Genomic DNA, 22417 nt, shown 5'->3' on the forward strand with positions numbered 1-22417 from the left:
ATCAACTAGGGAGTGGAGACCCTATGTTGGAAAAACGACTAGGGAATGGAGACTCTATGTCTAAAAACATCAACTAGGGAGTGGATATCCTATGTTGGAAAAGCAGACTAGGGAATGGATACCCTATGTCTAAAAACATCAACTAGGGAGTGGAGACCCTATGTTGGAAAAGAGACTAGGGAGTGGAGACCCTATGTCTAAAAATTATCAACTAGGGAGTGGAGACCCTATGTTGGAAAACGTAGCTAGGGATTGGAGACCCTATACTAATATGATTTTTTTTCTTTCTTTTTAATTTCATATATTTTTTTAAGATAATGAGTAAAATGCGGGAAAGATTTTGGAGAAGACTTCCCTTTTGCAGTACTTGCTGCAAAACTGTTTCTAGCCTTCGCGTAATTTCGTTTTGGTTGCACCTGCTTCTTGCAAGGTTGCTTTTGGATTGCACCTGTTTCTCTATTTTTTTTCAAACAAAGAACAATTTGTCAGTTTGAAACGGTGGTTGGTTTTGTGGCCTTGATTGTTTCAGTCACTTGGTCTCGGTCCTTTCAGTTGCAACTGGTTGTTTCCTGAATATCGATTGCATTTCTAACCTCGGAGAACCTCTGGCTTTTCCGGATTTTGCCATGATGGTTAGTCACGTGGGACTTAACCTTTTCAACTTTTATTTTTCCCTTGTGGGCATTTGACTTTGAATTTCCTCTTTCAACAGTTTTTAATTTCGAAATATCGGCCAACATGGCCAGTTGGAGTCAACTTGATGCCCTTGCCGAGATTGGGTGCCTTTTCTTTTGCATATTGGCTTGTATCAAGTGAGAACCCTGTAAATCAGTCCTGCCTTCCCTTCTTTGTCTTAGTTTTAAAACAGAGTTAAACCGAAAAGGATTCAAAGAAAAGCAAACAATGGAATATACAAATGAATTTAGATAAGAGGTATCCCTTTCGAGGAAAAGAAAGAAGGACTTATCTGGAGTGTATACAGACTTCAATGAACATGACATGCCTCTTGGACTAGATGCCTGATCTGTGTAAACCGTCCAACTCTCATAAATTCATCACAACTCTTGCTTTGAGACTGAGAAACTTTGCCTAGGACTGTGTCGATGCCAGTGACTGTGAGGATCCTCTTTTCGATCAGTGGCGCCCTTTGCGGGTTTTCACCAGTTGGCCTCTCTCATTTCTCTTCTCACCATCGCCTTATAGTGCTCTTTGTGAGTTTTGACTAACAAGACTCTCTCATTTTCGAATTTCACTGCTTACCATCACCTTATGATGCCCGTGAGGTTTTCACCAATAAGACTCTCTCATTTTATTTCTCTTATTTTGTTGTATCAGATCCGAGTAACTGTATCCTCCCATTTTGAATCTCTTTGCCGATTGATTGGAAGGACTTGAAAAGGATTTGGGTAAAAAGGATTTGGATTGAATTACAACTTTGGAACCTTTCAGACAAAACCATCGCCAAACCATTATAACATCTGCCTGAGTTTCACTTTTGAGGGAATTTGGGTTTTTGTTTTGGTGTGGCTGAACCCCAGAGAGAGGCTGCCTACGTATCCTTTCGGAATCAAGTCAAACGTAGTTCAAGGAACTTTGTTTTTTTTTGTTTTTTTTTTATCTTTTTTTTTCGTAGTAACTTCCAGGTTCCAAAGAGGGTGATCAAAGAAACAAAAAAGGGTCAAACATAATACCTCTTGACCGCATCTGCATTGACAGCTATTTCGCGGTCATTTCCTTCAATGTCTCCCAAGTACAACGCTCCTTTCGGCAACAGTTTTCTTATAATGTACGGACCTTTCCAATTTGGAGCAAATATTCCTTTTTCTTCCTCATGATGCGGGAGAATATGTCTCAGAACGAGTTGCCCCACTTTGAATTTCCTGGGTCACACTTTCTTGTTGTAGGCACGGGCCATTCTTTGTTGGTACAACTGCCCGTGGCAAACTGCGGTCATTCGCTTTTCATCAATCATAGTTAATTTTTCCAATCGGCCCTTGATCCATTCATCATCCTCGATCTCGGCTTCAACAATGATTCGAACAGAGGTTGTGTGATATCCTAATAATGCGAAAGGCAGCTTTTCATGCCACTGTCTAGAACTTTGAATCATTTTCTTGAGGATCTTCTTGATATTCTTGTTTGCAACTTCAACTGCGCCATTAGCTTTGGGCCGATAAGGGGTAGAATTACGATGCGTAATCTTAAATTGTTCGCATACCTCCCTCATCAAGTGGCTGTTCAGATTTGTAGCATTGTCTGTAATGATAGTTTTAGGAATACCAAAACGACAAATAATGTTGGAATGCACGAAGTCCACCACCGCTTTCTTGGTGACGGCTTTGAAAGTGACTGCTTCAACCCACTTTGTGAAATAATCAATGGCAACCAAGATGAATATGTGCCCATTTGAAGCTTTCGGCTCGATTGGCCCAATGACATCCATACCCCAGGCAACGAACGGCCAAGGTGCTGACATAGGATGTAACTCTGAAGGCGGTGCATGAATCCGGTCATCGTGTATCTGACACTGATGACACTTCCGGACAAAACTAAAGCAATTCTTTTCCATGGTCATCCAGTAATAACCTACCCGAAGGATTTTCTTTGCAAGGACATCTGTTCATGTGAGGTTCACATACTACCGAATGCACTTCGTTCATGATCTTTTCAGCTTCTAGGGTATCTACACACCTCAAGAGATTCAGATCTGGAGTTCTTTTGTACAATATTTCTCCTCTCAAGAAGAAACCGCTGGCAAGCCTTCTAATGGTTCTCTTTTGGTCTCCACTAGCCTGTTCAGGATATTTCTTTATTTTCATAAACCTTTTGATATCATGATACCATGGCTGAACATCTGGTTCTATTTCAATTGTATTACATTAACCATGCCTCTCTCGAATTTGGATTTCTAGCGGGTCAATATGGACATTGCCCGGATACGGCAGCATTGAGGCCAAAGTAGCTAATGCATCAGCTAACTCGTTGTGGAATCGAGGAATATACCTAAACTCGACGGACTTGAATCATTTGCTAAGATCTTCCACATATTGCCTATATGGGATAAGCTTGATATCTCGAGTTTCCCATTCACCTTGGGCTTGCCGAATGATCAAATCTGAATCGCCCATGATTAACAATTCTTCCACATCCAGATCAACTGCCATATTCATGCCCATATTGCAGGCTTCATATTCAGCGGTGTTGTTCGTACAGAAGAACCGAAGCCGGGTTGTGGCCAGGTAGTGCTGACCGGTGGGTGAAACCAAAATTGCCCCAATCCTGACACCTTTTGCATTTACAGCTCCATCAAAGAACATTTTCCAAGCATTGGTGTCTTCTGGAATTACTTCAACTGAATTTACTTCCTCGTCCGAAAAGTAAGTACTTAGGGGTTGGTATTCATCATCAACCGGGTTCTCAGCTAGATGATCCGCCAAGGCTTGAGCTTTCATCGCTGTATGGGTGACATAGACAATGTCGAACTCAGTGAGCAGGATTTGCCATTTTGCTAACCTTCCCGTGGGCATTGGTTTCTGGAATATGTACTTCAGAGGATCCATTCTAGTTATGAGATATGTGGTGTAGGCCAAAAGATAATGTCTGAGCTTCTGGGCGACCCAAGTTAGGGCGCAACAAGTTCTTTCCAATAAAGTATACTTGGCTTCATAAATGGTAAACTTTTTGCTCAAGTAGTATATGGCCTTCTCTCTCTTCCCGGTCATATCATGTTGCCCCAGGACACAGCCAAAGGAATTTTCCAAGACTGTCAGATACAAGAACAAAGGTCTTCCTGGCTCGGGTGGAACCAACACTGGCGGATTTGACAAATATTCTTTGATCTTATCAAAAGCCTCTTGACATTCATCTGTCCATTTGATCACTGCATCTTTCTTCAGCAACTTAAATATGGGCTCACACGTGGTAGTAAGCTGAGCAATGAACCTGCTGATGTAATTCAATCTCCCTAGCAGACTCATGACCTCTTTCTTGGTTCTCGGAGGTGGAAAATCCCGAATAGACTTTATCTTTGTCAGATCTAACTCAATACCCCTCCGGCTGACTATAAACCCCAGAAGTTTCCCAGATGGAACTCTGAATGCACATTTGGCTGGATTCAATTTCAAATCATACCTGCGCAGACACTCAAAGAACTTTCTCAGATCTTGCACATGGCCTTCTTTTGTTCTGGATTTAATGATCACATCATCCACATACACCTCAATTTCCCGGTGCATCATGTCATGGAAGATGGCAGTCATGGCTCTCATGTAAGTTGCCCCGGCATTTTTCAAACCGAATGGCATGACTCTATAACAATAAGTGCCCCACGGCGTGGTGAAAGCTGTCTTTTCTGCGTCGTCCTCATCCATCAGAACCTGGTGATACCCAGCATAACAATCCACGAAAGACTGTATCTCATGTTTGGCACAGTTGTCAACAAGAATATGATTGTTTGGCTGTGGAAAGTTGTTCTTGGGACTTGCTTTGTTCAAATCCCGATAATCAATACACACTCGGGTTTTCCCATCTTTCTTTGGCACTGGGACCACATTAGCCAACCACGTGGTGTATCGGACCACCCGAATCACACTAGCTTTTAATTGTTTGGAGACTTCTTCTTTGATCTTATCACTGATTTCCGTTTTAAACTTTCTTTGCTTTTGTTGTACGGGTGGGTAACCGGGATAAGTTGGCAATTTATGTACTACTAAATCAATGCTCAAACCTGGCATATCATCATAGGACCATGAAAACACATCCTTGAATTCAAACAAAAGTTGGATCAATACATCCCTAGTTCTTTCATCGGCGTGAATGCTTATCATGGTTTCTCGGACCTCTTCTAGACTGCCCAAATTAACTGGCTCGGTTTCATTTAAGTTTGGCTTAGGCTTATTCTCAAATTATTCCAATTCTCGATTTATTTCCCTAAAAGCCTCATCTTCATCATATTCTAGATCTTGATTCATTATTTCACAGTTAGACATCGTTTTAGGATCTGGGCATGAAGTCCGTAAGTATGTCATGTTATTTAAGTCCGCATTATTAGAACTGAAAAGGAAAAGATAAGAAAAATAGCAAAATTAGAATAAAGAAAAAGGAAACATCCATTGATGATGAAATATTGATTTCATTTCATTGAATTGAAGATAAGAGGGTTTACATCAAAATCAAAAGACAATAAAATAAAAACATTCGAGTTAAACCCTGAAATAACTCGTAATGTAGAAAAGATGGCAAGACTGGACTACCGGGATTCCCGCCTGACAGGGAATGGGGTAGCTTTCCAATTCTGAAGCTTGGCATTTGGCCCCATGTATAACACCTCAGCAGTGCTCATTCCTTCCCCCGGCTGGACCATGTGGGACTCATACAGCATTCGTTTCATGGCTTCACAAATATCCTCAATCTTTTTCAGCCGTGAAGGTCTCTTCTTCTTCTTCTTCTTCTTCTACATATTTGGGATCAATAAATGGCTTGGTGAGATGCGGAACGGGCTGAGGGAGGACCCACCCATTTTTCTTGCGCTTATCAGCCCATTTTCTATCGGCCTCTGTAGCTCGGAAACCTACGCCGAAGAATTTCTCATTGGCGGTTGACGTAACGGGCTCTATGATGCCTTGTAGATATACCCTGAGCCCCTTTACGGGCTTGTACCCAAGTTTAATCATTTCAGTGGCGACCATGACCGAGGCATTAGATAAGCAAGGTTGAGGGAACGGGGCCCCTTCTTTGCATTGATCAGCGATCACAATTTTGAAGGCTTGGTAGACAATGTGCTCACTTTCTTCTCTAGCTTCAAGACATGGGACTGAAGGGTCCCTGTAAATGGACTGTTCATCCTCCCCGTGGACAATAATTTCTTGGTTTTCATGTTCAAATTTGACCATTTGATGAAGAGTGGAGGGCACAGCTCCTACAGTGTGAATCCATAATCTTCCTAGGAGAAAATTATATGAAGTATCCATGTCCAGAACCTGGAAAGTTACCTCGAAATCCACAAGGCCAATGATCAAAATCAAATCAATTTCCCCTATTCTGTCTCGTTTGACACCATCAAAAGCGCGTACACATATAATGTTTGGTCGGATTCTTTCTGTTCCAATTTTCATCCTCTGGAGCGTTGAGAGAGGGAAAATGTCGACCCCAGACCCACCATCTAGCATGACTCTCTTCATATAATAACCTTCACATTTGACAGTCAAGTGAAGGGCTTTGTTGTGGGCGGCTCCCTCTTGGAGCAAATCATCACGGCTGAAGGAAATCCTATTAACTTCAAAGAATTGTTCAGCCATTCTTTCCAGTTGTTCAACTGAAGTTTCAACCAGGACATATGCCTCGTTCAATGTTTTCAGGAGTACATTCTGGTGTTCATTTGAGCTAATAAAAAGAGATAAAAGTGAAACCTGGGAAGGAGTCTTCCTGAGCTAGTCAATTATTGCATATTCCGAAGTTTTCATTTTTCGGAAAAACTCTTCTGCTTCCTCAGAACTCACATGCTTCTTAGGCGAAAACCGTTTATCCTTGCTCAGTTTTAACATCTTTAGTTCTTCTGGGTTGTGGTACTTCCTAGGTTGGTTCATTTCGTTCACCTCTCCCATAATCTCTTTCCCCTTGTAAGTAACCACTATTTTGCTATAATTCCAGGGGACTGCAGTGGGGTCTCTCATAGGGCTCTGTGGTGCGCGGCTAATAATCACGGGCTCATTCAGCCTTGGTGAAATTACCGGCCCCCGCGCCACATAAGTCCCTTTTGGCACATACAACTTTGGCACATTTAGCGTGACTTTCCTCTGCTCAAATCTTTTGGGAGTGTTCAACATGAGTTGTTCTTTCCTTGGGGTCCTAGGAACATAGAGAATTGGGTCCTTAGCTGGTGCTGCCCCAGTATTTGTTTCTGTAACTTGAGGAGTTAGAGTGATTTTCTTCTCATTTCTGGCTTTGTTTCAACGCCGCTTTAGGTCTTGCCTCTGAATCGACAATGGCGATGATAACTTTCAAAGCTGGATAAAACTCTTTATCATCACAAATTATTCCAATGACCGGCCCGTTATTGTGAGTCGGTAATGGATTGTTAGTCACATTGGGGACTTCCTCGTCCCTCAGCACCACTTGTTTTTGTTCTATCAAATTCTCAACAGCTCTCTTGAGAGTCCAACAATCCTCCGTATCATGACCCTCTACCCCTGAATGATAGGCACACCTAGTACCGGGCAGGTATGATGGAGATTCCGGATTTTGCCGGTTTGGAGGCACAAGTTGCAATAGACCCATCTGGACTAATTTTGGAAACAAGCTAGAGTAGGAGTCACCAATAGGGGTGAAGTCGTTTCTCCTAGGATGCTCATGAGGGCGTGTATTATGTTGGTAATTATTTTGTGGGGGACGAGGGTTATATGGAGCTTGGTAAGGATGGTTATTTCTGGGAGGTGGAGATCAGTTTTGGTTGTAGTGTTGTTATGGCCATACATAAGTTTGGACATTCATCACCGCATAGGGAGGCGGTGCCACGGCATATGCTGCATCTTGATGGGGGTAGTAGTGTTGTGGGGTTCTGGAAGGCAAGTAAGAATGATCGCGTGATCGATGGGGGCTTCTCAAACCTGAAGTCATCAAGGCTCCTTCTTCCCTCTTCTTTCGATTTGCTAAACCTCCCGAGCCGTTCTGGATGGCTTGGGAGGTGGCTCTCAAAGCAGAATGACTTATGATTCGGCCAGTTTTCAAGACATTTTCTACCATTTCTCCAATTTTTATGGCCTCTGCAAAAGGTTTGCCCATTGCAGACATCATGTTTTGAAAATAATCGGCCTCTTGGGCTTGCAAGAAAACATTGACCATTTCTGCCTCATCCATAGGCGGTTTCACTCTGGATGCTTGCTCACGCCACTTGATAGCATATTCACGGAAGCTTTCCATGGTTATCTTCTTGAAATTGGTCAGAGAATTCCTATCTAGATCTATATCAATATTGTATTGAAATTGCCTGACGAAATCTCGGGCCAAGTCATCCCATATATGCCAATGAGAGATGTCCTGATTTATGTACCATTTTGACGCAATTCCCGTCAAGCTCTCCCCGATATAGGCCATCAAAAGTTCTTCTTTTCCACCTGCCCCTCTCAGCTGATTGCAATATCTTTTCAAATGAGCGATCGGGTCTCCGTGCCCGTCGTATTTTTCGAATTTTGGCATTTTAAAACCAACGGGCAAATGAACATGAGGAAACATACACAGATCGGAGTAGGAGACACTCTTTTGGCCACTCAGGCCTTGCATGTTCTTCAGACCTTTTTTGAGGCTTTTCATCTCCCGAACCATCTCTTCTTGCTCGGGGTTTCTCATAGCTCTTTCCTGTTCCATAGAAGACTCAAACTGCAGGTGTTGAGGGTAAGAGTTTGGGGTAACATGAGCGTTGTCTAGCTGAAATTGCGGGACTTGAAAAGTGAAAGCTGAAGGCTCGAAGCATGGCCTGGGAACTGTTGGTTGTGCCATAGTAGAGACTGGTGGTGCGGTGAATAATGTAGAAGGTACCCCTGAAAACGGTGCCTGGGGGCGAACCTCAGAAGGCATACCGGTGAAATTGGCCGATATAGTGGGGTACCCAAACAGGATGAATGGGTTTGTTACGGGGATGGGGACATTAGAGATTCCACTCGTCCTGGGAAGCAGTTCAGGAAATTCGGGGATTATACTGGGCGGTTCTTTGCCATTAGACCAAGCGTCCCACATTTCTAACATGCGGATGCGCAACCTCCTATTTTCCTCAGTGGCTGCGGACTCTGACTGTGGAATAGCCGATACAGGACTATCCTCAGGCTCAATAATTGGTAGATAACTTTCAGAGGCCATAGGAACACTGCCTTTAGATCTCGTGAAGTAAGGATGTGAAGCCAGATTACCACAAACCAACCACCTAAACAGGACCTTTGATATTTGCACACACAACAACCTGGTTAGTTTGAGATATTTAACAGATAAGGAATCACATATTGGGGATGCAATGTAGTTAAACAATTAAATGTTTCTAAATGTCTTTGCAACAACTGTATGTTTTATCCCGGCTTTACTATCTCTTTTCTCAAATTTCGAATCCTTATTTCTTTTTCCTTCCCTTATTGTTGTTTTTGCTCTTTTATTTTTCACTCTTTTTTCTTTCTTGTTCACTCAATTTTCCTTCTTTTTCTCTCTTTTTCTTTATTTTTCACTCAGATTGTCTATAGCTACGATCGAATCCGATGGGGATTGCCTACGTATCATGACGCCGCATGAATCAGATCATTACGTAGTTCAGGAAATAAATGCAGAATAAAAGAAAAGAAATTTTTGGTTTTTGGTTTTTTTTCAACATTTCATTAAATAAAATCTTTATGGGGTTTTCTATTACAAAGATTTTGGAAATACTGATGATTAAACATACATACTCAAAACAAAACAAAAAAAAAGACTCTAAAAGGTAAAAAAATACAGACTCAAAGCCAAAAATAATAAATAAAAGAAAATCAGGAATACATAAGAGCCTCTAATACTACTCCGGGGCCCCGTGGTACATCAGTCGGTCTCGACGTGGGCCTGCGTGCAATCTCTTCTTGAAGGTACTTTAAATCATCCATCACATGACGGACAAAAGTCATCACAGAAGTAAAGAACATGGACATGGTCATATCTTCACATTCATGGCATTTCATTACGACGTAATCAACGATTTCTTTAATCCTCATTCTAATGACACCCTTTTCTTGGAGAAAGCATCCCATTTGCTGAGACCCGGCCTCCAATACTTGTGTGGCCGTATGGTTTTTGTCTTGCAATTGTTGTATGACTTCTTCCAATCGGGAAATCGATGTATATCAATGCTTTCTTTCGGCTTTGAAATCCTTTGTCTGTTGGACCATTTTATTTTCGAGATTAGTCAGCTTTTCCCTTAAGATCGCGACCCCTCTATCATACTTTTGCTTTAAATGCTGAACACACCTTGCCCGTTCTTCTGCATTATTCACCAATTTTGCCCGAGCTTTTGCCAATTCATCCTCGTCCTTTGTCAAATCAAACCCATAATCATGAACTTTCCGTCTCAGATTGCTTATGAGTCTTTCATTTTTTTCGCTTTTTACCGGGTTTTCAGCAACTATTTTCATTTTCTGAATTTGAGCTCGGAAGGATTCATTTTCTCGGGCCAACCTTTTCTCTTCTCCTTCATCCTCAGCAGCCTGCAAACTACTGTTAAATTTGAGGTTTTTGATTTGATCCTCTAGCTTGCTTATGGTGGTCCGATATTCCTTTTCTTTAGCTAACCAAACCCACTGTTCTCGCGCTCCATCGGTGAATTGTTGGACATGGGGTCTTTTGGCGGGCTGTTCTGTCTCTTGATCTACTCGAACTCTCTTACCATACCAGGCTATGTAGTTAGATTCTACTTCACCCGAGGAACAATCCCGTACTTGAGTCTGTGGCTCCAGAAACCTACATTGGTTCCAAATATGGCGAACCTTTTCTTCTGGGAATGCGGCTTTTGGGCATAGTTCAATAACCTGTGGACTCAAATCTTCATCATAAGGGACTGTTTGGTATCTTCCTAATTGGCGTAGGACTCGATGCGGAGCATATGGCTGAATACTCCGAAGTTCCATCAACAAAAGAAAGCATACTCCGACAGACATGTAAATAACCTCGTTGACCGTGAGCCAACTGAAAGTCCAGTCAATTTGGTTTGCGGTCAAAAAACCCAAATACGCGAACCAAGCCTCAGTAGCCTCCGGTAACTCATGACCGTTTACCCGGTTTCCGTATTCTTCAATGCAATCGAGTCCGGTCAGACCGTAGTTCATGTACCTCGGGCGATGGCAAAGATGTTCCACCAGCCACATTTGCAAAAGCAAGTTGCAACCCTCAAAGAACTTTGTCCCAGCTCAACAAGCAGTTAGAGCTCGATAGATTTCTGCGAGAATCATTGGTATAAGAGTGCCGTTGGCCTTTTTCACCATAAAGTTGGCCATTCCTGCAAGTCCTAGCTCTATATGTCGGTCACTCCTTGGGCATATCAGAGTGCGTAAAAAGGCAACTACGAAGGCTAAACCTCTGCGTGCTTCCCATTTATTTTTATTTCCCTGATGACTCAAACCATTGTCCGGAGCCTCAAATCCTCGGGGATCCCCATACCGGCTGTATAAGAAGTGGAATGTGCAAAATCCTTTGGCCAAATTTCCATCTTTAGCCTGCCGGCTAATGCTCAGAAGGTCCAAAAACTTATGAGGAGTTACAGGTCTTAGTGCTACTGGATATTGGTGCCTGAGATTCCCGTCAAGACCAACATAACCTGCCATCTCTTCTAGCAAAGGGGTCAACTCAAAATCAGAGAAGTGGAAAACATTGTGCGTCGGGTCCCAAAACAGTATCAAAGCTTCAATTATATCAACCCTTGGTTTAATTTTCAGAAACCCGGTGAGCCCACCTAAAGCCTTTGTCACATAAAGCTTGCTGACCTCCCCCAGGTCATTCCACCACATGTGGAGTCCCAGTGGAATCTCATCTACGACCTGAAAAGGTACATTCTCAACGGTACTTATTCTGCACAAAAATTGAGGACAAAAATCAAAACCGATACATTTTTCAAAAACAAAAAGTGGTTAATTTTAAAAATCCAAATCAGTAAATTTCGTAACATCTTTTTTTTTTTTTTTTGCAAATACGGCCCTTTCAGCACTTGAGGACAGTTTTTAGGGTTGTTTCTGCCAAACTGAGGTTGGTTATAGGAGAAAAGACTGACTTGGGTTTACATTGTGGCTATTCTTGTAAAAATAGCTTTTCGGCGCTCCAGGAGAATGTTTTAAGGCTATTTTGACAAGAACGACCCCGGGTGATGATCATGTTTCAAAAGGTTCTTATTTTGGTTAGTTTTGAAAAAATATGGTAGGACCTAATAGGGGTTGCCTACGTATCTCACATCCGGTGAGAATCAGACTCGCGTAGTTCGGTAGGTTTTGGAGCAATAGGAAAACACGACTTATTTTGAAAATGACTTTTTTTTTCCATGAGTTTCAATATTTTTCAAATACCTGGATTTTCAAAACCGGGTAATTTTTTTTTTACCTCACTCTTTGTTTTTTCTTGGTTCCATTTCCCTATTCTAGAAGCCGGTCAACATGCAAGCCGAAACAAACATATGCACAAATAGCACGTAAAATGCATCAAGATGGTCCAATATATTGGGTACACCTGTCCTAGACGGACCCAACCCCTATGTTGAGTCCCCAAAGTCAAATGCACGTGATGCAAATAAACGTTCCTACTAGGGATCCGACATGAGGTTATGTCATTCTAAGTTTAAATCCTGGGTGTATTGTTCTAGACCTGGCTTACCCGAGCGGACAACTCGAGCCGGGGGGAGGGGAGAGGGCAGCGTACCGGGAATACAGAAGCTTCACCAGCTTTGCAACTTGTCCGAACCTCGTTCTAAAATTAGGGTATGACTCTAACAGAAAAGAAGCCACGCGAAGCGTACGCTTCCCAAAAGATTTAGAAGACTCAGAGAGAAGAGGGTTTCGTAACAGTTTATATACAGTTCAAGCAATATCAAAGCGGTAAAAAGCAGCATTTAGCACATTAGGCTCAAACACGTAAAAATCAGATAATAAATAAAAGCCAAGTATAACAGCTATTCTAAGCTCGAATTCTGAACCCTGAACCAGAGATTCTGGGTTCTTATTCCCCAGCAGAGTCACCAGAGCTGTCACACCTCCTTTTTCCCGAGGGGATAAGGGATATGGGAGTTTTTTCAATTTAAGTGACATTATTCGAAATTGGATTATTTATTTATTCAGAGTCGCCACTTGGAATAATTTATGGTGTCCCAAGTCACCGATTTATTTTAGAATCCCAAATCGAGAAAATTTGACTCTTATTTTTGGTCTGCGAACACAGAAGACCGGGTAGGGAATTCTGTTAACCTGGGAGAAGGTGTGAGGCACTCCCGAGTTCTATGATTTTAGCACAGTCTCTTAACAATTAATACTTGGCGTAATTATCTTATTTATTACATGTTTTAAACCCATTGTGCATTTTTGTCTTTTACCGCTTTTTAATATTTATGGAATATATTTGAACAAGTCGCGATGTCGCACACTTGTCGTTTTGGTACACATTGCAATCCGTGCCACGTGAAACGCACCCGCGATTTACAACATGTTTATTTTTATTATTATTTGAAGTTATGGTCAAGTCGCGTGAAACGCACACTTGAATTGGGATTTACGTATCATGACTATGCCACAGGAACCGTACCCATAGTCACGATGATTTATTATTAATCGCGCCTAAATCAAGCTACGGTGTTCGACTATTATTCAATTACTAATTTTGACATTATTGTAAGGTCATGAGGTATGTATATTGTTATGGAGGAAATGAAGTAAATTAATTATGGAAAAAGTTGGCTAGCTTGTGAATGTTTATTTGTTTTTGGTCATGTGCAATAATTAGCCCATAAATACGCTAGGGAAGTTCAATTAAAGTGTTACACCAATTATGGCCCAACCTAATATCTTATAATTTTACTACTAATCAATATTTAAAATTAGACTAAATTTATGGCAGAAAAAGATAGATACATGCAGGATCAATTTAGTCACTAAGATAGGAGATCAAAATGAAACTAAAGCATGCTAAAATGGAAAGCCATTACTTCATTGAATAAACAAGAAAAGTAATGAATTAATATATATTCATCAATAAAATTAACCGTATGAACTACTAAAAAGGATAATAAATTAATCTTAATAAATACTCAACATGAGAATAAATTAATCTTAGCACACTCAGATGCGAACTCGATCATATCATACTCAAAGTTAAATTAAAACAAAGTGACCCAAAATATTAATGAGAAAAAAAATAAATAGAAAGAGAAGTGAACCTTTGTATTGATGATTGTGGATTTAAATTACAACCACTCAATGATCGGATAGCTCTCAACTGGACCCTTCGGACCACGAAAAACTCGAGCGGCAAATCTCAACTTGCAACCTCAATCGACCTTGCAAAACTAACGATTTAGTGGCTATTTTTGGAGCTTTTTTTTTGGGGGGGGGGGGTTAATGATGACACAAAAACGGTCAAGGGCTGGTGGTTTTGGGGTAGTGAAGCTGCTGGATTTTTCGAAAGAAAGCCGAAGAAAGAATGACACGAATAGAAATTTCCTTATCCTAGAAGAAGAAGAATAAATATTTCTCAATTCCTTCCTCCCTAATTTTTCCTTTCTCTCTCCCTTTTTTTCATCACATTTCTCTTCTATTTATAGAAAAAAAAATTCGAAATTTTCAGATTTTTATTTTTTATTTATTTTATTTATTTTTAATTAAAAAGAATTTTCACTTCACATTTTTCTTATTTTTTTTTTAAAAATAATTCCCCACTTTCCTTTACTTTTATTTTTTAATTTCTCACTTTTTTTTTACTTTTAATATATTTAAAATTTCACTTTTTTACACTTTTTTTTTATTTTCCACTTATTTTACTTTTCTTTTTTATTTATTTCCCACTTACTTTTACTTTTTTTAAAATAAAAAAAAATCAGATACCCTTACTTTTATTTTTTAATTCCAACTTTATTTTACTTTTTATTTTTTAAATTTCCACATTCTTTTAATTTTATTTTTTTAATTTTCTACTTTCTTTTACTTTTTTTATTAATCAATTTCTACCTACTTTTACTTTTATTTTTTAATTTTATATTTCTACTTTCCCTATTTTTTAATTCCCATCCGAAATTTGTTTTTTTAAAAAAATAAAAAAATAAAATAATAATAATTAATTTTTATTTATTTTCGATTTTAATTCATTTTGTTTAAAAATAAAGATAAAAATAATAATAAAAATAATACTAATAGTAATAATTGACCTTCTAAATTATTAATAATTATATATATTTACACACACACACACACACACACACACACAAACACACACACACACACACATATATATATATGTGTGTGTGTGTGTGTGTGTGTGTGTGTGTTTGTGTGTGTGTGTGTGTGTGTGTGTGTCAAAGCTAAAAAAATATATATATTAAATTTTAAAAATATTTACATAGTAGAAGGTGATAAAAATTTAAATATAATAAAAAATTAGGTGTTCACAATATTATTTATCTAATAAGAGTATGATGTTAAAAGAGATCCGAGATTTAAAAGGGGTATGAATCTTGAAAACTACTGTTGGTGTAATTAACAGAGTTCTAAAATTGAATGGTTTGTATGAAGTAAGTAAGAAACACTTTGTTTTTTTAAAGAATGGATGTTCATATAATTCTAAGATGTTATAAGCAAATGAGTCTAAGATATACCTTGGCTTCTGAAATTACTTAAATCTTAGACTTGAGGGAATATTTGAAGGTCTTTGCTGGGCGGCAGCACTTAAGTTTGAAAGAGTCGATTTTTTTTTAGAAGGTTGGTCTTGCGACTCATTTCTGGTTTTGAAAAAGGGACTACCGTATTTGCTAAGTATTTTTTTTCAACGTCAAAATCTTCACGAAAAGGTTAGCAAAACATAGCATATTAGTAATGTGAACAATACGACTGGAGAATTGGTTACTACCTAATTTTTCTCTTAAACCTATGCTTTTCAAGGCTTACCTAAGTTGCCTATATAATTCAAAGATAAAGTAAAATATTAAATCAAATATAATAAGAGCAGCGTCACATACATGTAAAAGGAACATAAATAACGAAATATTAATGAAGCAGTAAAGGGTGATGAGTGACTCTAGTTTAGGCCTGAAAGAGGTAGGCCCAATAATCAGCAGGAATAGACAACAATATATTCAGATGCATGACGCGAAGTTTTGGCCTGAGTTCCTTGAGAACTCAGCAGGACCAATTGTTGTACATGTTCAAAAAGAAAGAGAGAAAGTCATTAGAAATAATATTCTATACATACAATCATATATGAAATATGTGAGTAAATGACTTGAACAAAATATAGCAACTAACAGTACTTAAATATTATAAAAGGTTATACTAATGTGGAGGTTACATATGGTAAAATGATTTACATTGAAAACCTTTCATTGTCATTAAACACTAAATCCAAAAGGAGTAATGAATATCAATGGATTAGAGACTAAGGGTAGAGTTCCACTCAAGGTCAAAGCCCTCTTTGAATCCCCCGACACTTCAAAGTTCCCTAGGGTCCCAAGGGCCCAAGGAAATGCTTGTGCCAGGGAGAGCAGCCTAACCAAGAGTTAAACCCTACTCCCAAATACCCCTAACCATTGATGACTCACTCTTCCCCACAGGTTTAAGTGCTAATGAGGCACTTTCAATATAAACCAATCACCATATCAATACCTTACCACAGAAGTGTATACCTTTCTTAATAGGACCAAACGGAATACCATAAGGGCACAAGGCTGCTTATTTACACCATCATAACCATTTCTAAAACTAAATAGATGATTAACACATTAAACAGGTTCCAAAGAAGATAAGATTCAGACATACTTATCATGTTGCTGTTAAGAAAATCAAACAATCTGAGGCCAAACATCTTATGGGTAAGGAGAACATAATTCCAGTATGTAATAAATCATAAGCATAGGTGTGTTTGTCTTAATGGCACTCAATTACATCAATCATAGGTTGATTAAGCCTTGACCCTTAAGTGTACACAGGTTAACAACACAGATTGAAACTCTTGAGAAATGTTAACAGAGGTGCAAACCAACAATTAAACATCTAAGGGAATTAGGAGAGAGTAGGTTAACAATTACAATTAGAAATCCTGAAAGGGTTAACCACATTGCAGGTTCATTACTACAGTTAATGCTTTCCAAAGAATGCTAATTTAGATACAGTTTAAGTAGCTTCAAGGATAAGTACAGATCAATAACCTTAATCATGAGGCACATGCTAACAATTTGAATAGAGCATTCAAGGAGAATTGACAATAGTTAAGAATAGTAATCACAATCAGAACTCCCACTGGTATTGACACAGATATTCACACCACAACCAGGATTGACAAGATCACAAATTAGTAATAACTATAATTAGAACTTCTAAGGACATCAACAAAGTCACAAGTTCACAAATCTAATTAAAGCTCCCAAGAGTGTTTAACATGACCTCAAATTATCAATGATATATCCACCTCTTTTGAAAGTTTTAACTTCAAACAAATCCAATTAAAATGAAGCAAGCAATTGTGTTCAAGCAGTAGTAACAAAGAGTTCCTTTAGAGTTAAGACTTGTAAACTTGAGAGAACTCAGTGAAGTTTTCAAAGCAAGGTGGGCATACATGTTGTCATGAAAGTCAAACAGAGATGCTGGATAACATAGCTGAACATAGGATCAAGGACTGACCAGAGATCATGTCATGGAAGTGTTACTATCAAGGCCATCATGTGAGGTACAAGAAAGGATACAGATATCATCACATAAAGGGAAGAATGCTAAGCGTGTTTGGGATTAGGCTTCAGGTACGAAGGGAAACTTAGCAACAATGTTTTAAATGGACAAATGTGTTATCACAATTTGAGTACACTTCAGCAACTTTCATACCTTAGGTTCAATATAAAGCAACCTCAGAATCATACACAAATGCAATATGAAGATCCAAATAATTCAATATATGCCTTACATGAACGGTCATGAGTACAATCAAATAATCAACAAAATCATAGAGATACATAAAAGAGATGAGAGTAGACTCAAAGGTCATAACTAAAACACCAGTACCATAATAGCAATCTAATTTTTAATCCAAAATAGAATTATACTCTATTGGATTAAATGAACCAATGTGAATGGTGAATGATGTTCAAGACAAGTTAGCATAACTAAGCTTTAAGACAGTCAAGAAATTATTTCAAGGTTAACAATAGACATGAATCAACGTATGCACATTAGCTTTCTAATATTTTTTAAAGAATAGAGGGTTGCAGAATCTATTCATCAGTGATTAATAAGAACATAAAACAACTAAAAAAGCATGAATATATTTATCAATAAGATCAATCAACAGAGATAGTAAGAACTTCATGTTCAGGGACTTAAACTAGTAAAAAAGATTAGGGTTGAAGTTTACTGACCTTCTCTGGGGCAGCAAACCAAACAAATAATTAGATTAGTCTTTAGGAAAGCAAGATCTCAAACTCTCAATCAGTGACACACTCAAAATTAGAGAAGAGCAGAAAATTGACTAAGAACTCAGCTTAGTCGGAATCTCCCTAAACATTGTTGTGTATTAACTTTTTAGAATGTTAGGTGTAGCTAGTAGATGTATCTTGTTGTCTGTTAAGTGAGGGCATTCAAAGCCCAATTTATAGTGGATGTGAAGCCCTAGGGTTTTAAATTCAAAATCAATAGTGAAAGATGACGGAAGATAGATGATGATAGCGGAGAGAGTAAAATCAGAATGAATCAGAGTGAATCTGAGAGAAGAATGAATGAGACTCTTACCTGAGTGCACGAAAGTCGTGGCGAGTGAAAATCCATCAGGTAAAGACCAGCAGTCCATAAGTCATTGCATTTCACTTCTGCTTTAGAATAATCATCATGAGATGTGCCATGCATGGGAGATTTGGTCGCAACATTGAAGGTTTGGATGACTTGAAGTTTCATGTGTGTTCGAGTTTAGAGAACTCAAGATTCTGAAGATGTGTGATGAAACGGGAAGGTTCCGGAGGGATTCGCAGACAAGGGAGCAAAGAGGAAGAATCTGGATCAAGATTCATGACCTTGCACGATTTGGTGCAAGGTTTTGAGACTGATTTTGGTCTGGGATTTGAGAGGAAACGAGAGAGAAATAGGAAAAGTGGAGGCAGAGTCAAAGTTGAGAATGATTAGGGTAAGGGGAATAGGGGTTGTCCATCTCTAGGATAAGGTTGCGAGAATGAATTTGGGTCGTTGGATCATTGAATCAACGGCCTTGATAATTAGGGACTAAATCAGTTTTGTGGAAAATTTTGGTGGCTGTTGGATCCTTGTGATCCAACGGTCACGATTAAATCTCTGGGTGTTTTACAAATTAAAGAGGAAAATAGAGTAAAATCGTGGGCTATTGATCTAAGAAATAGACTGCCAAGATTAGTTGTGTTTGTTTTGTGAATGTGGGAGATCGGTGAGTGGCAATCGCTGATTGGTTCAATGGGAGTGGCATGGATCGCCAAAGTGGAGAGGGAGGGGTTATTTGGACTGGGGATTTTTCTGGATTTGGGCTTGTCATTTGGGCCAAATAAATTTAAGAGATGGTCATTTGGTCTTTCATAAAGAATTGCAATTATAGACTTTAGCCATTTTAATCCCTTTAGAAATTAAGTTACACAAACTTAATTATTTTTGATAAAAATGTAGTAAAATTATAATTATCATATACACTACTAATTATTGTAAAATAATTAATTATAAAATACTCTTATTTTTTGGATTATAGCATTATTAATAAATTATTAACACAGTAATCAAATTAATTAGAATTTAAGAAATAATTCATCAAATCAAATATAAAGCCTATGCGATATTTTATAAATTAATTAATTATCTAGCAAGGCGGAAGGAACAAGCAAATAGCAACTACATGAATCGATGTTTGCTACCCTTCCAGATCCAGTATAAGGTGTTGGAAAGGAGGAGACTTCAGATTATTATCAGGTGCCTAGCTCCTTTCAGGTACCTGAAGAAGCAGATTCCATAAAGTCGACAGCAAAGGAACTAGAACAAATCTCTTTGTTCGCAGAGCTCCCGGATAAAAAGGTTTACCTGGGAACGAGATTAATTCCCGAACTCAGGTTTAAATTATTGAGTTTTTAAAAGCTAACTTCGATCACTTCGCATGATCTCATTCTGATATGACGTGTATTCTACTAGATGTGGATTTCTACAAGTTAAGCTTGGACCCTAATTTCCCGCCGGTGAAGCAAAAGAAACGCCCAATAGCTTAGGTCAGGAATAGGTTTGTTAAAGAGGAGGTAACCCGGTTATTAAATATAGGTTCAATTCGTATGGTGAATTATCCTGATTGGCTAGCTAACATAGTGGTTTTTCCTAAAGAGAATAATAATCTTAGAATGTGTATAGATTATAAATATTTAAATAAGGCATGCCCTAAATATTCTTTCATGTTGCCAAAATGATCGATGCTATGGCCGAGCATGAATTGATGAGTTTTCTTAATGCGTATTATGGGTATAATCAAATTAGGTTGCACCCGAAGAATCAAGAAAAAATCTCATTCATCACAAATTTTGGCATTTATTGCTATAATGTAATGCCTTTCGGTTAAGAATGCCACTTATCAGAGGCTCGTTAATAAGATATTTGAACGTCAAATTGGTAAAACTATGAAAGTCTATATTGATGACATGTTGGTTAAGTATCTTGGTGCAGGAAGTCATTTGACTCATTTACAAGAGACATTTGATTTTTTGAGAAAATACGACATAAAGCTCAACCCTAAATAATGCACTTTTGGAGTTGGGTCCGTGAAGTTTCTTGGCTTCTTGGTTTATCAAAGAGGAATTAAAGTGAATATGACAAGATTAAGGCCATAGAGGATATCCCTGACCAATTGACAAATATGAAGGAAGTGCAAAGGTTGACCGGCAGGCTGACGGTCCTTAGCAGATTCATATCGAGGTCATAAAAAAAATGTCATTATTTCTTTTTACTTCTGAAAAAGAAAAATGATTTTTCGTGTACTCTGGAACACCAGCAAGCGCTGAGAAATATGAAAAGGTACTTGTCTAGTCCTCCGCTAATGTCTAAATCGAAGGAGGGTGAACAATTATTAATTTATTTAGCGGTCTCAGAGGTTGCGGTGAGTGCAGTCATTGTCCGGGAGGAAGAAGGTACGTAATTCCCTCTTTATTACATTAGTAAAATACTGTTGGGAGCGGAGACACGTTATCTGCACCTGGAAAAGTTGGCTCTAGCTCTCGTTGCTTCCTCTTGAAATATTAGACCCAACTTTCAGTGCCACCTAATAGTCGTTGTGACGACTTTTCCCTTGAGAAATATCCTTCATAAACCTGAATTATCGGGTCGATTAGCTAAATGGACGGTATAAATTAGTGAATTTGATATAGAATATAAACCTGAGACAACTATTAAGTCACAAGTTTTGGCCAACTTTGTGGCTGACTTTAGTCCACGAATGATGCCTTTTGCTGCTAAAAAGCAGTTCCGCTGTCGGGAACCGCCTCCGGTGTATGGACCTTGTTTACGGATGGATCCTCCAACGTAAAAGGATCCGATCTTGGGATTTTGCTAATCACTCCTTCGGGAGAGACCCTAAGACAGGCCATTAGAAATGTTCCTTTGACTAATAATAAAGCCAAGTATGAGGTTTTGGTTGCAGGACTTGAATTAGCCTGGGGACTAGGCTCCAAGATGATTGAAATAAAGTGCGACTCCCAGATGGTAGTGAATCGGATATACAGAGTCTTTCACACCAAAGAGGAGCGCATGCAGAAATACTTGAATAAAGTTCAAGTTTTACTTTCCCGATTCAGGGAGTGGTCATTAGTTCACATCCCAAGGAAAGAGAGCGTGGAGGCAGACGCATTGGCCAATTTAGGGTCGTCCATGAAAATAAAAGGAGCCAATTTCGGTGTAGTTGTTCAGCTGTTCCATTCACTCTTGGACGTGGATGGGTATTGCGAAGTTAAATTGACCAACCTAATCTTGGATTGGATAAATGAGTTTATTGAATATTTAAGTCATGGCATATTGCCTGAAGATTCTAAAGCCTCCCCGGCGCTACGAACTAAAATTTCTCGTTATTGCCTTGTTGATGGTCAACTATACCGAAGATCTTTTCAAGGACCATTGGCTCGATGTTTAGGAATATCAGAGGCCGATTATATGATGAGAGAAGTTCATGAAGGGGTTTTGCGGAAATCATTCCGGTGTGGACTCGTTGGTTCTTAAATTGATAAGGGGTGGTTACTATTAGCCCTGGATGGAACAAGACGTGAAGGCATTTATACAAAAATATGATAAGTGTCAACGTCATGCGCAGATAGTGCATCAGCCGGTAGAGCTTCTGCATTTGGTCGTGTCACTGTGGCCATTCATGAAATGGGGGATGGACATAGTTGGTCCTTTTCCTCAAGGGCCCGGGCAGGTAAAATTTCTTTTAGTTTTAACTAATTATTTCACTAACTGGGTTGAAGCAGGTGCTTACAAAAAGATTGGAGAGCGAGAAGTGATTGATTTCATTTGGAATCATATCATTTGTCGGCTTAGAGTACCAAAAGAAATTGATTGTGACAATGGGCCATATTTTATAGGTTCCAAAGTCACAAAGTTTCTGGAAGGATTGAAGATCAAAAGTATCATATCTTCCTCATATCATCCAAGTTCTAACAGACAAGTGGAGTCAACCAACAAGGTGATAATTCATAATCTCAAAAAAGAAATTA

The sequence above is a fragment of the Nicotiana tabacum genome, chromosome 13 (assembly GCF_000715075.1).
Source record: "Nicotiana tabacum cultivar K326 chromosome 13, ASM71507v2, whole genome shotgun sequence".
NCBI classification, from domain to species: Eukaryota; Viridiplantae; Streptophyta; class Magnoliopsida; order Solanales; family Solanaceae; genus Nicotiana; species Nicotiana tabacum.